Here is a 14,352-nt window from a genome sequence, read left to right as displayed (position 1 = left end):
GGCGTCCGGCTGCGGGCTGGCGCGGGAGGCTGTCGGAGGGGCGCGGTCGCTGGGCGTGCGGGGACGAGCGCGGGCGGCGGGGCGCCGGCGTGGAAGAGAATCCGCGACTTACCCCGGGCGACCGCGGTCCACAGCCTCGGTGTGTATTTTGGAGATGCCCGGGCTTAAGCGGGTGGTGAGGTGTTGGACAAGCAGATTTGCGCCCGGCGCGGAGGGGACTCGGGCGGAGGCCGGGACCGACCTCAGGTGCAGCCGGGTGGGAAAGCAGCTGGGGCCTCCCCTCCTTAATGCCTAGCGTGACACCGAAGGGTTTTAAGGTGCAGTTCCGCTCAGCCTGCGAACAGTCTAATGAAAATCGCCTGCCGAGCTACTGTTGACTGACTTAGCTGCGTGCTGTAGCTCTGACCTCTTAAAGTAGCGTAAGGAGAAAAGCAAAAGCAGTGGAAGGGTTTATTTTTGCCCTGCAAGTATTTGTTTGCTGTTTAGAACTAACTTTATTTTTAAGTTCTTGAGGATATTTTTATTACTTTTAAAGTTAGTTGCACTACTTTTTACGTAGAATAAACTATTGCTTCTGAAGCTTTTGAATTAAAACTACTGCTTGCTTGGAAATTACAGCGTAGACTAACGCCCTTTGATGTGAAATATCTTATTATAGGTCTAAATTATAGCCATGCTTCTAGCTCTAAAAAAAAAGTAAGTAACTCTTTATTGGGTATAGAAGGCCTTCTCAAGAAGTCATAAAGGTAATTCATTGTAAAGGTTTTTCCTCTTTTATTCCTACCTCTAAAACAATTAGAAATGTCTTAAGTTATTTCATGTTACACAGATATTGTAACATGAAACTTAATTGTTCTATAAAGCGATTAGTAAAAAATGAACTTAAAAGTAAAGATGGCAGGGCTGGAGAGATGGCTCAGTGGTCTAAAGCACCTACTTAGAACAAGCTTGGCGAAGCATCAGGGACCGCGGTTCAATCCCCCAGCACCACATGCCAGCCAGCCCTGCCCCCTGGTGGGCTGAGCTGGTCTCTCTCTCTCTCTCTCTCTCTCTCTCTCTCTCTCAAATAAATAAATAAATATAAATAAATAAATAAATAAAAAGTAAAGATGGCATATCTGAGGACTTTTTCTAGGTGCGAGACTTATTGAAGGTCCTGGTTTAACTAATTTGAATCTTGAGGCTGGGGAGATAGCTCAGCAATCTAAGTGCCTGCCTGGCAAGCTCAAGGACCTGAGTTCGATCCCCGGTACCGCATGCCATGTTGGGCTCCAGAACCCTGGGTGCACCAAGCTGGCCACCGAAATCAGGCGTGATGGCACACGCCTGTAATCACAGCGCTGAGGAGGTGGAAACTGGAGGATCACTACAAATCCAAATTGCATAGCTAGACCCGGAACCAAATAAGTAAAGATTAAAAAAAAATTTTTTTTAAATAATTTGAATCTTGTAAAGAAGCTAATTAAACTCCGTAACCCAACTCTTGGGAGGCTGTAAACAGGTGGATCACTACAAGTCTGATCTAGTAGTGAGACCCTGAACACCCTGTAGACCCTTCCCTACAATACAAATAAATAAATACATCTGAGAAGAATTTTTTTTAATAAACTCTTGAGTAAACATGGAAAAAAAAAAAAAAAAAAGGTTTGCTTCCCACTTCCCATGATTAGTTTAGTGGTCCCAAACTTGAATGAATTTTGAAATGACCTAGGCTAGTTGGCAAGTGCAGGGCAGGGGTGATAATGGGGTTAAAGAGATTCCTGGGTTGCAACTTCGTGCTTCCTGAATCAAATTCAAGGGAGAAGAGATATTTAAAGTAAGCACAGATGAGGAAAGTTTAAAAGATGAGCGCTCCCCCCCCCCAAAAAAAAAAAAACCCAGGATTTTAAGAAAGATGAGAAATTACTGGTGTGGGGGTGAGCAGCTGGCATAACTTACGATTCCAGTACACAAAATGTTAAGTTTGGGCTGGGGAAGTGGCTCAGCAGTTTAAGCGCCTGCCTGGCAAATGCAAGGACGCAGGTTCAATCCGGGTGTGCCTGATGGATGCTGAAACCTGGCATGGTGGCCCAAGTTTGTGATCTCACTGCTGGGGAGGCTGAGACAGGAGGATCACTACAAGTCCGAGCTGCACAGTGAGACCTTATACCAAAAAAATGAAACAGAAGCTGAGTTTTATTAATTGATGACACTCATTTAGGAAATCTAAAATTGATATCTTGAAATTTTGATATCCTTTTGTGGTCAAACTGCTAGTAAATGAATTTTGTAAACACATTTTTGCATATTTGTTTTCTTTTTCAGTTTTCTTTTATGTTATGTTTCTGCAATGTTAATTCAAGTTAATTCTTTCGTGTTACTGAGCCATTTTAATTAGCAGTAATCCCGCCTTGGATAAACCTCATTGGCTGCGATACTGCCACTGCGCAAAGCTGCAGAGACATTTTAGTACTGGATATTGAACACCAATTTCTGTGAGCAGTCATCCGCAGAAAAATACTGTACCTGATTTCTGTAATGTAACAGATTTGTTTATTGCCACTGCTGTGCAAATTAAATATAGGAGAGGTAAACATGTAAATATGGGGGCTGGTGAGATGGCTCAGTGGTCTAAAGCACCTACTTAGAACAAGCTTAGCAAAGCCCAGGGACCGCGGTTCAATCCCCCAGCACCACATGCCAGCCAGCCCGCCCCCTGGTGGGCTGAGCTGGCCACACACACACACACACACACACACACAAATAAATAAAAAAAAAAAACAAAAAGAAAACATGTAAATATGAATAACTTATTTATAACTTTTACTAAAATGATTCCCCAACCCATCCAAAAAGAAAAGAAACAAAACTTGGCCATAAAAAGTCAATTATATATAAAAACAAAGAGCAAAATGCAGCATTAAACATCTAATTGCTTGAGATTAATTACCACAATGCAAAGTACCAGAATGTATTATTTTTCTTCTTTCTCCTTACATTGCATTTTTCTTTTCTTCCCTTTTTTTAAAGGGAATAATTAGAAGTCTGTTCTTAAAATGTGACCGCTTTTAAGACTCATGAGTAGCAAAGAATGAGGAAAATAAAAATAATCAGATCAAGAACATAAATATTACCTGGCTTAAACATTTATTTTGGGTTGCAGAATCAGCAAGAACACAAAGGCCTTTAGTATATTTATGTATTGCTGGGCCCTTACTGAGGCATTTACATCTTTCTAGTACTTTGCACTTTTCAAGTAAAAACATACTATAAATATTCTTTTGTTGCTTTGTGTTCCTTTTAAGGCAAATATTATATTGAAGTCTATTCATTTTGCAAATATTTGTAAAAACACAAACGTTTGCTTGTACGAAGTGGAACAATAGATGGAATGCTAGAAAATAGACTGCTACACCCAGAAATGATACATATTCTACGGCATCTACTTTCTTCCTCTTAACAGTGAGGAGATGTAGTTTAGGTCAAGTAATTTATCATTGCAGAAGCAATAAGGCTCTGTAAAGAACGCTTTCAACTCATGTCTTCTAATAGTTGGAGTTCTAACATTTGCATAATACATGGTCTTTTGCAGATTAATTTTGCTATTTTAATGTTTGATGTGTTTGGTACAGGGTGTCACTGTGCAGCTCGGACTCATAGTGATCCTGCTGTTTTCAGCCTCCCCAGTGCTGGGATTACAGGGGTGCTACAGATTAATTTTGATGGAGGAAAATCCTTTTAAACATGTTGATCGCTAATGGAATGAAAATCAGTTTGTAGAACTCCCACTGTGTGTAGTGGGGAGATGGAATGTGCTTCCTGCTCTCCCGGAGCTGCTAAAGCAGAGGGCCTACTGTGTGCCCCAAGGGAGGAGTTGGTGGGAACTTGCCTCCTAAAGCTCATTGGCCCCCTCACCCTTCCCCACCCCAAACCACAGTGATCAGTTTGTAAATTCAGCAGCAAGATGAATAACCTAGTGCTCTTCTCTCAGCCTAATTTTTGTATCTCTACCCCAGCCTCTTTTTTGTTTTGTTCCATTTACACATTATTTTATTTATTTATTTATTTAGTTAGTTAGTTAGTTAGTTAGTACAGGGTCTCAGTATGCAGCTCAGATTCGTAGTGATCCTCCTGTCTCAGCCTCGCCAGTGCTGGGATTACAGGCATGTGCCACCACACCCACTGTCAGTGGCTCACATGGCGTGCTCCGGGTTCCAGGGCCCCGGATTCCAGGGCCTGCACAGCATGTGGTGCCAGGGATTGAACCTGAGTCCTTCTGCTTGCTAAACAGGGCCTGAGACCACAGAGCTATCTCCCCAGACCGTCATCTACACGTTATTATGCTCTTATTAGAAAGATGATAATAGTCAAATGCGTTTGAAACATGAATTCCTCTAAACCTACAACTTTTCCTGTATGTTACACGTACCATCAGATTTACCATTTTAACCCTCTTCTACATAGCTAGACAGAAGTATATTCACATCAGCATACAACTGTCACCCAGTCCATCTCTAATTTTAGTATATATGCTGCCAAAGGGAGCACACCCGTCCACCTCTAGAATTCTTCATCCTCCCAGTCCAAAACTTTGTACCATTAAACAGAACTGTCCATATCCTCTCCTCCCAATCCCATAGCTATCCTACACTCTGGGTCTGCGTGTGACTGTTCTGGGTTCCTCGTATAAGTGCAGTCTTACAATATTAGTCCTGTTGAGGCTGGCTTATTTTACTTAGCTTGGTATCTTCAAGGTTTGTGGGTGTTAGAATTTCAGACAATAATTATTTGTAAGACAATAATCTCCACTTTTTTATATGGAGACTAGATCTAAAAAACAGGGAAGTTTTATCCTGGGTGTGGTGATGCGGGGCTGGAATTGCAGCACGCTGGGAGGCTGAGACAGGAGACTCATATGATTAAGTCTGGCCTGTGCAGCATCTGTTTTCAACGTGTTCCAGTTAATTCTTGATCTGACTAATTTGGAAAGCATGACGTTAGACAGGCTCCCCCTGACAGAGCTCCCAGAACACTGGTTATCTCTGTGACCTGTTGCTTCCGTCATCAATGAGCAGAAAGGTAGGCTAGCGTGGTCTTTCAGCGTCTCCACAGTACAAGGTGACACCAGCTTAGAGTGACTTGCTTGTCAGCATTTGAGGGTGACAAAGGAGAGAAAAATGTTGGAGGTTAATACACGGATGAATATAACTCATATCGAATGTCTTTCTTAAAACCAAGTCCAATGCACTATTTTTGGTGATTTAATTAACTAATCTTGCCAAGAATAGAGTATAATTTCAGATTCTGTTTTGGTGCTCCAAAAGACGTAGTTCAATCATCCGGATATAGCTGTGATTCATTTTTATAAATGAATATAGAATATACAGAGACTTCCATGTAAACAAATGTGGGCCCACATGCCTAACAGCGCGTGGGTAGTGCTGATAAAATCTAAGCACAGTAAGCACTGACGAGGATGCATTCTGCATTTACAAAGATAAGAGGAAAAGCATCAGCCACCATTTATGCAACACCTCTGGAGCATGCGCAGACTCGGAGGAAGCCACCGTGTTGAAGTCTCTTGCCAGACAGCACGCACAAGTAAGCCAGTGGACAGTGTGCTAAAGAGGAGACACGGATGTTTGCCTCTGATCACCCATGGGTCGGGGTCAGGAAAGACACTCCTGAGGGAACCAAGAGTTAAATGGAATCTCCTCATTCCACACATAAAGCTAAATACACACACCACCACCACCACACACACACACACATACACACACACACATACACACACACACATCTTTTATTGAATTAAGAGTACATGCATGGGGGCTGGTGAGATGGCTCAGTGGTCTAAAGCACCTACTTAGAACAAGCTGTAGTAAAGCACATGGACCACGGTTCAATCCCCCAGCACCACATGCCAGCCAGCTCCACCCCTCGGTGGGCTGAGCTGGCCACACACACACACACAAATAAATAAATAAAATTTTTAAAAAAATTACCTGCATGAGGACTGGCTAGATAGCTCAGCAGACTAAAGTACCTGCTTATGCAGAGCGCAGGGGCCAGGGTTTGATCCCAGGTATGCTGTGCTGGTCTTACCCCTGGGGCGCCCTGAGCCAGCAATTGAGACTGGGTGTGGTGGTGCGGGCCTGTAATCCCAGCTCTTGGGAGGCTCAGCACAGGCGGATCACTATGAGTCTGATCTATGTAGTGAGAGCCTGTACTAAAATACAGGAAAAGAAAAATGCATGAAAATATGGAATTTTGGCCGGGGAGTTGGCTCAGTAGGATAAGCACTTGACTGGCAAATGCAAGGATCTGAGTTCAATCCCCGGTTCCACAAAAAAAAAGAAAATATGGAATTTCTCAACATATAGCTTAATGAATCTCCTCTGTACCCACCACATCACTAGCCATTTCTCAGATCTAAAATATTACAATTGCCGAGAAGACCCCTTTACAACCTCTCCACCGCTAACTCCTCCTCAATCGCCAAGTGTATCTACCAGTCGAACTGAACACCACGAGATAGTTTTGCCTATTTTCAAACTTGGAGTAAATTAAATAGCACAGTGTGTCTTTCACATATGACCCTGTATCTTCACTTGACCCTGTTTTTGTGAGATACGTCCACATAGGTGCCTATTACGGTTCATTCATTTTCACAGCTGTGTGGTATTTTGCCATGTGACTAGGCTACCATTTAGTTTATTATTGCTAATTAAGTGGGTTATTACCAGGGTTAGATTATTACATATACTGCAGCTCTTAAATACTCTGGAACATGTCTCCTAATCCATCAATGCATGTACAAGGAAAATTGCTGTCATAGATCATTATTATATTCAACAAATTACAAATGGCTTTCCAAAGTGGCTGTACCAATTTCATTCATGTGAGCACTGTGTAAGAGTTCCCACTGCTCTATATCTTCACCAAAGCTTGAAAATTTTAGTCTTTTTCAATTTTGGGAATGTAGCAGTATCCTGTTAAGATTTTAAGCTGCATTTGCCTGATTCCTATTAAAGGAACTTACCTTTTCATTTTATTGGCCATTTGGATAATTCTTTTTTTAGGAAGCTCCTTGGCCTTGATTTGATTCTGAGGAGATGAGTGATAGAGGAAGCAAAAGGAAAGTTCTGCCAACCAGTAGGAGCAGCACTTGTTTTGTTTTGTTTTTTTTATACTGAGAAAAAAGTATATATTTAGAATTAACCAGCTGGACTCAGTTTAGATGATCCCAATTTTGTTGGCAACATCCAATGCATCATAATCAGGAGCCAGTCGAACATATGCCTTCTTCTCTCCATCAGGCCTGATTAGGGTATTGACCTTGGCAACATCGATGTCATAAAGCTTCTTTACAGCCTGTTTGATTTGGTGCTTATTGGCTTTGACATCCACAATGAACACGAGTGTGTTGTTGTCCTCAATCTTCTTCATGGCGGACTCTGTGGTCAGGGGGAACTTGATGACGGCATAGTGGTCAAGCTTGTTTCTCCTGGGGGCGCTCTTCCGAGGGTATTTGGGTTGCCTCTGGAGCCGGAGCGTCTTGGGACAACGGAAGGTGGGCGACGTTCGTATCTTCTTCTTTTTGTGGCTGTGGATGCCTTTCAGCACGGCCTTTTTGGCCTTCAAAGCTTTTGCTTTGGCTTCAGCTTTGGGAGGGGCAGGGGCTTCCTTCTTTGCTTTCGGTGCCATCTTGGTAAAAAGGCTCTCCCAACCAAAAATGCAATAAGGATTTTTTTGTTGTTGTTGTTGCTCAAATGCCTTCAGGGCACTTTTGGCCAGCGGGAGAGGTGTGAGGTTCGAACTCCAGCAACCTGAGGCTGACAGCTTTGTGGAAGCAGCCACTTAAAGGCCTGAGCTAGGGCCAGGCCCCCAGCACTTGTGATAAAATTCCCAGAGCATGAGAGTAAGCAGACAGAAACGAGAGTCAGCTTGGGGTGGTGTGCATAGCGCTTCTGTCCTCTGTCCCTTGGGCCACAACAGCTTCCAGTTTCTACTCCCCGAGGTGGTCCTAGGTGTGAAGCAAAGGAGAGGTGGAACAAAGCGTGTGTCTCCTCTAACAGCAATGTTAGCACAATAGAGCTTTGTCCACACCTCTGCGTGTGTCCATGATGGGGACTTCTGGACAGCTGGACACCCTTGAAAGGGGTCATGACAGTCACCTTCTTGGAAATCACCAGGGTACTTCATGGAAGCCAGTCTTTCCCCACAGCAGCCACTCCCATCAGGCAGGGCCGCACACAGTGGCTTCAAGCTGACATTCCTCAGGGGATGCGTGGAAGGCGGGCTTTAGGACCTGCGGGATGGGGCTGGGTGGAATCAGAGTGTAATGGACTGAAAGTGCAGGCTCTGCACTGAAAGTGTCAGAGTCTCTGCTGGAAGGAGGGGACATCAAGGGAAGTGGCTTGACTCTCTTGCCCTTCATTGGACAGCGGTCTGCTTGGCTAAGAGTCCTTAGTCCTCACACTTCTGTCCCTGTGGACAGTGAAAGGACATAGCCAACTTCTAGTTCAAACAGGCTTTTCTATGACTCCCAAGTCCTGGGATCCACAGCAAATCTCCTGATAATATGTCCCCTGGACAGACGTGTGTCACCCAAACTTCAGCAGATGATCTGCCACAAAGCCAAATAGTGTCCCAGCCTCTGGACGTCAAAGTTTCCATCCCTCACTGAAGCCATCAGATCTGGCATACATAAAGGGTCTTTATTCTGGGTGAGTTGGAGAATGACAGGGTGTTCCCAAGCTTTGGGATTTAATGGACGAATAAATTTTCAGAAAATGTTTCCATGACCCATGTAAACTTGCCAGCCTCTGCTATCTCAAGTAAAGACACGGGATCGTGGTTTCCAGGCAGGTGTGTCTCATGGTCGTCATCGCTCTTCATTGGCTCCGAGCAGGGCTCTGTGCCAGGCACTTTCCTAGTGAGGTCTTATTTGATCTTCATGGCATCATGCAAGGCAAGCATCGCCCTCCTAGCACGGCTGAGAAGAGGCCAGCCCGGCTGACTGGGTGGCCTGCTGCACAGCGAGGTTGGGGTAGAGCCAGGTTTTGAGGCCAGGTGTGTTGGATTCCAAAGCCCACATCTTTCTCGTATTTGTGGAATATGGGTCAGCTATTCAGATCACTCCCCACCACACACACACTGAGCTAGCTGTACCTCCAGCCCCAAATCTAATTTTTAAACCACTGCTGATCTAATGAGCTGATGAACGAATGGCTAGAAATTAAACTTCAGTTCCGTCTTTATAAAGGGGTTCATTTTTTTCTGATCTACTTCAAGATTTAAAAAACATTTCTCCAGCTAGACTTGGGAATCACATAGAAGCTGAAAAGCTTCTGTCTGCCATTGTGGTACCATGTTCTGCTAGCATACAGGTCTACATCTGGTCTGAGGTGGTGAGGCATGAAAGGCCTTCAAGGCCCCTGAGATGTGATCACAAGTAGCTCCTTAAAGAGCGAGGTTATGAAAGATGATACTTCATTGTCTGCCTCTATTGCCTTCGCAGTGCTGAGGCTGATGAAGTGAGAAGCGCCTCATAGGAGACTCTCCTGGAGAATCAAACTTACTGCGTAAATGAGGAAGAGAATCTGAATCCATTTTTACTGTTTGGCTACAAAGCAGGAGGAGTAGATTGCACTAGCATTTGCCAAGGTCACCAAAGCCCCTCTTGGGGAAGCTGTTCCCCTAGTGTTCGTATGCTGAGGCCTCGCTCTTCCTGTGACTGCTGTCAGTTCTTCTAGCCGCAGCTCCTGCATCCATGGACTTGACAAACTATGGATTGAAAATGTTAAAAATTGTTTAAAATGAACATGCATACTTTTATTTATGTATTTGGTACAGGGTCTCACTACGCAGTTCGGACTAATAGTGATCCTCCTGTTTGCAGCCTCCCCAGCACTGGGATTACAGGTGTGCACCACCATGCCTGGTTTCGGTGTCCAGCTTAGTGTGCCTCCGGGGTGGGGCCAGGACAGCATGTGGGACCAGGGATTGAACCCAGGTCCTTGCGCTCGCCTAAGCAGGCAGTTAGTCCACTGAGCTCTTTCGCTGGCCCTTGTACACATTTTATTTACTATCAGCCCTTAACAATACAGTATAATATGCATTTACTTAGAATGTTATGGTAATCTAGAGGCAATTTAAAGCATGCAGGAAGTGTATATAGATTATATGCAAATAATATATTCTGTATAAGAGATTCGAGCCTTCCTATATGTTTGTCTTGGGGGGATCCTGGAACCCCCAGGATGCCAAAGGGTGACTGTGTCTGGAGAAAGGAGCTTTGAAGATTACATGAGGTCATCTGAATGGGTCTTCATCTAGTCTGACAAGGGTCCTTGTGTGAGCAGGGAACCCAGCGGAGATGGATGCCTGAGGAGGAAAGGCCAGGCGAGGACATAGTGCGAGGGGCTGGCCACAAGCCGGAGGGCACCTGGGGAGAAGCCAAAACTGCTGACACCTTGAGCGTGGCCTTCCTGCCCCAAGAACTGTGAAAACAGAAACTTCTATTCATTAAGTCTCAACGACAGCCTCAAACAATGAACTAAGAGAGGAAGCATTAGAGGTTAGGCAGGAGTCCCCGCCCCAACACCCATGCCTCTTGGTCTGCAGAGTCGGTGGATGCTGAAGGTAATGTTTTGCTCCCTAGCAGGGTGCTGACAGTGAGTCTGAGGCTCAGCTGAGAAAAAGGGTTTGCATTATAAAGAATGAAAGAAGTCAGGTGTCAAAGAGTGATTTAGGTTGCTCAGATGGGCAGTAGACATCAGCTAGTCGTGTTTATTTTTGCTCTATAATGCATATTATCATAAGGTGCTGATGATTATTATCCAGTCATGAATTTCTTCCCTTCAACAGCCAACAATTTATGGGAATTTTTTTTTTTGGCTGGCCTGAGTACTGGCTAACAATGTAGGTGTCTGTCGGCTTGCCAGTGCTTGAATCAAGCAGCTGTGCGGTTAGGGGTTCGTTACTCAGCCGTCTTGGCCTCAGTTTCTTCACCTGCCAACTGAAGATTTCAGCATCTGCTCCTCAGGGCTGTGTGAGGATTAAATGAACTCACGGATGAAAGTGCTTAGAAGATACCTGGCACAGAGTTGGTGCCCAGGAAACGTTAGCTGTTGTTTCCACCTAAGCCTGTCTCTGCATGTGAATAGCTAATAATGGGAGCGTTGTACCTTTAGGATTCCACCAAGAGACAAGCCCCCTGGCCCCAGATGCCTCGAAACTGCGAACAAGGTGGTAAGGAAGACGAGACAGCCTGGAGAGCAGAAGCTGTTAAATCTCAGCAGCGAGAGGCTTCAGGGAAGCTGACGAACATACCGACTCCCAGGTTCTGTCCCAAGGGTCTGATGTACCAAATTGCAGTGGAGCTCAGAAATCTGTCCTTCTGGTGCCTGGGGTGACTGATCCAAGTGGTTCTCAGATACCTTGTAAGGAAAGTATCCAAAGGAATTTCTTCTATAGTCAAGGCCGTTGGATTATGGTAAATGCCATAACTTAAAGTATGTTAAGCTTAGACGACCTTTGACCTCCTGTGCGTGTGGATAGCTGATTGTACCTAGGAAGTTGCTCCAGCCGCGCCTGAAGTGAGGGGCACCGTGAGTGCGCAGGCGCAGTGATGGTGTGTGGCCCTGCTGTGAGAGCCCTCTGAACGATATTTTCCTTGCGTGTTATAAGAAGTAGTGATGAAACTGGAGGCATCCTGCTGTGGATGTGCAGCCCACAGTTTCTCCATAGCTCAGAGATCTCAAGCTGGGTCAGCTGGGGTGAGGATGGATGGCCAGGGCTCCCCGCGGGGCTGAGGCATGGCTGCAGGACCTGAGTGGACAGAGAGGCAGGGGGAAGCAGCTTGCACAGAAAACAGTACCGTGACCCAGTTTGTCTGGAAGAAAGGTTCTGTTCAGCCAAAAAATAGCAGGCTCAGTGCAATTTTTTTTTTCTTCAGTACAGTGTAAGACCCTTACACTGAACTATATCCTCACCCCTTTTTATTTTTTATTTTAAAATAGGGCTGTACTGAATGACTTAAGCTCGAACTTGTAACCCTCCTGCCTCATCTTCCCAGAGTGCTGGAATTGTAGGTGTCTGACCCGGTGCCCACCTGGCTGCAAATTAGTCTTGTCTGTCGGCTGTGCAGTTTTACTGTTTTAGAAATCTGGCCCTTGTGTGAAAGACAGCCAGCTGGGGAAGTGCTGATGGTGGGAGAGAGTGTGGCCCTAACTGGAAACTGGGTAGCTCTGCCTGGAGTCTGCAAAGCACAAAGGTGATGGCTTAGGGTGAGCAGGGAGCAGTGGAGTTGAAGGCTGGGATAACGTTGGATTCCTGCTGTGCTACTAGTCACTAAGGTCTGTGTGCCCAGGTGTGGACCACTGAAAGCTGTTTTCCTTTGGTCGAGTTGCAGAGCAACCCAGCTCGGGGAGGGGGGGGAGTGGCCTGTTGGAGGACACAAAGGTCAGGCCCTCAAAGGGGAGGAGCACCATGTCCCGAGGGCAGCTGGGAGAAGCTCACCTGGAGTACCCAACAGTGTCCTTGTCTGGTGTTGCTTTTCAGGAAACAAAATTAGTTTATCAAAGCTGGCTCTGCTAGACAATACTATTGGTATTTGAAAGTTTCCAAATTGAACTCCTTGATATCTTTGAACTTCTTGGTTAAGACAGAAAGCCAGTTAAATACTGTTGGCTCATTGATTCTTTGTCCTTCACTTACAATAACTGAAATATTGTTAAAAAGTCAAAATTATGGTTATTAAATTTCTACTCTTGGACTGGTATTGTACTGGAGGGGTATATGCATCTCTGTGTTTTATACATAGCTCATAATTTGTGCCACTTGTATGCCACATATGGCCACAGATTATTTCTTGGTCAAAATAGCTTTCTAATGCAACTGTCTTCCTTTCCAAAGCTGTTAAAGTGAATTTTTCAACGCATCCTTCACTCCTAAGAAAAGCTTTTGGAAGGTGGGCAGATGTTTTTAGGGCTTAGCCACATCCTCTCTGGCACCTGGAAGGCTTTTGTGTTTATTCCTCTGATCCCATTTTGTTTGGACCTTTGCCCTAAGATGTTATATGGTGACATTCCTTATTATTAAAAACATTATATATTTACTTAGAATATTTGAAAATCATTAAAAATCAACCCTAAAGTCATTCACAATTTCACTACTTGGGAAAAAAGCTATTCTCTAAAGTTCACCCACCGATTTCTCTCCTGTCATTTTCTCTTTCTGTATAAATGCAAACTATGACATACTGTCATTCTACGTGTAGCTGTAGGTTGGTCCACTTGACATACCTTTAGCACATTTCCATATTGTTAAGTATTCTCCAAAAACATGGTTTTATTGACCTTGTAGTATTCTATTCTAGTTTTACCAATTCTGAGGTTATTTTCAACTTTTTACTACTGTAAATATTATCTTCTGCAGAAATATTTTAACAAAAGGAAAGTCTGGAGTTAGTAAAGCTCAGTATCAACTATAGGGATTTGATACACTTTTGTCCATTGTCCATTAGCAGGGTATCAGCACCTGCCTGCTATACCTCTTCCAGGATGAATGTTGACTTTATTTTTTTTATTTTTGCAGAACCAGGGATTGAACTCAGGCCCTTGAGCTTGCCAGGCAAGTGGATATTCTACTGAGCCATCTCCCCGGGCCCTACATGTTGACTTTAAAACATCTATGACTGCTAATGAGAACATTTCATTGTGTATTCACTTTCCTTTTGTTACTATCAAGGTCAGACATCCTCCCTATTGGACCTCAGAGTAATTGACCCAGAGTCCTGGGAGAATCATAGCTCTTAGGAAACTTATGAGGACATCCACTATGATAATTCACAATTAACTCTGTTGGTTCCATATCTTCATAGATGTACTAATTTTCAGTCTCTTACAGTCTGCTCAGCCAACCTTTCATGAAGGAACTTCTCGATGATGATGATAAAGTGTCCAAGTGTCTGTGCGCGACCGATTCTGAGCCTTGTGTAACCTTCCAGAAGTTACTTAACCACCCTAATTTTGTCTCCCTAACTGTAAAACAGGACAGTCTCACAATAATTCTCACAATAGTGAAATAGAGTTTTTGAAGCTTTTTTCCTTTTGTTTGTTTTCTCTTTTTTACCCCCTTACTGGGGATTGATCCCATGGCCTTGCACTGAGCTAAACTCCTAAATTCTTTTTATTTTTTTATTTTGAGACAGGATCTTAGGAAATTGCGTGATCTCAGTTCAAACTTGCCCTCTTCCTGCCTTAGCCTCCCGGGGTGCTAAGGTTATAGGCTTGTTCCATCGTGTCCAGCTTTCAAGATTTTAATAAGTAGATCAGTAGAATAGGGCCTGAGTTCAATCCCTGGTTC

The 14,352-nt window shown here is 44.2% G+C and overlaps 1 protein-coding gene and 1 pseudogene across 2 annotated transcripts in view; one reads left to right on the top strand and one right to left on the bottom strand.

Annotated features, from left to right (window-relative positions):
* The first annotated feature begins 17 nt into the window (after nt 1-17).
* The window catches only part of Inpp1 (inositol polyphosphate-1-phosphatase), a 25,623-nt gene continuing 11,288 nt past the window's right edge, over nt 18-14,352 (top strand). Inside the window, exon 1 of one of the 2 annotated variants that reach the window (XM_023712367.1) lies at nt 18-139. The gene's annotated coding sequence lies outside the window, so the exon portion shown is untranslated. Of the gene's footprint in view, nt 140-11,034; nt 11,480-14,352 lie in introns of those variants that run through there. The other variant, XM_004628619.2, reaches the window with a different exon arrangement.
* On the bottom strand, nt 2,328-2,434 carry LOC111816039 (annotated as a pseudogene).

Source organism: Octodon degus, unplaced genomic scaffold (genome assembly GCF_000260255.1).
Source record: "Octodon degus isolate 3935 unplaced genomic scaffold, OctDeg1.0 scaffold00025, whole genome shotgun sequence".
Lineage (NCBI taxonomy): Eukaryota > Metazoa > Chordata > Mammalia > Rodentia > Octodontidae > Octodon > Octodon degus.
The sequence above is the reverse complement of the archived record's forward strand: the minus strand, read 5'-3'. Positions and strand labels throughout refer to the sequence as shown.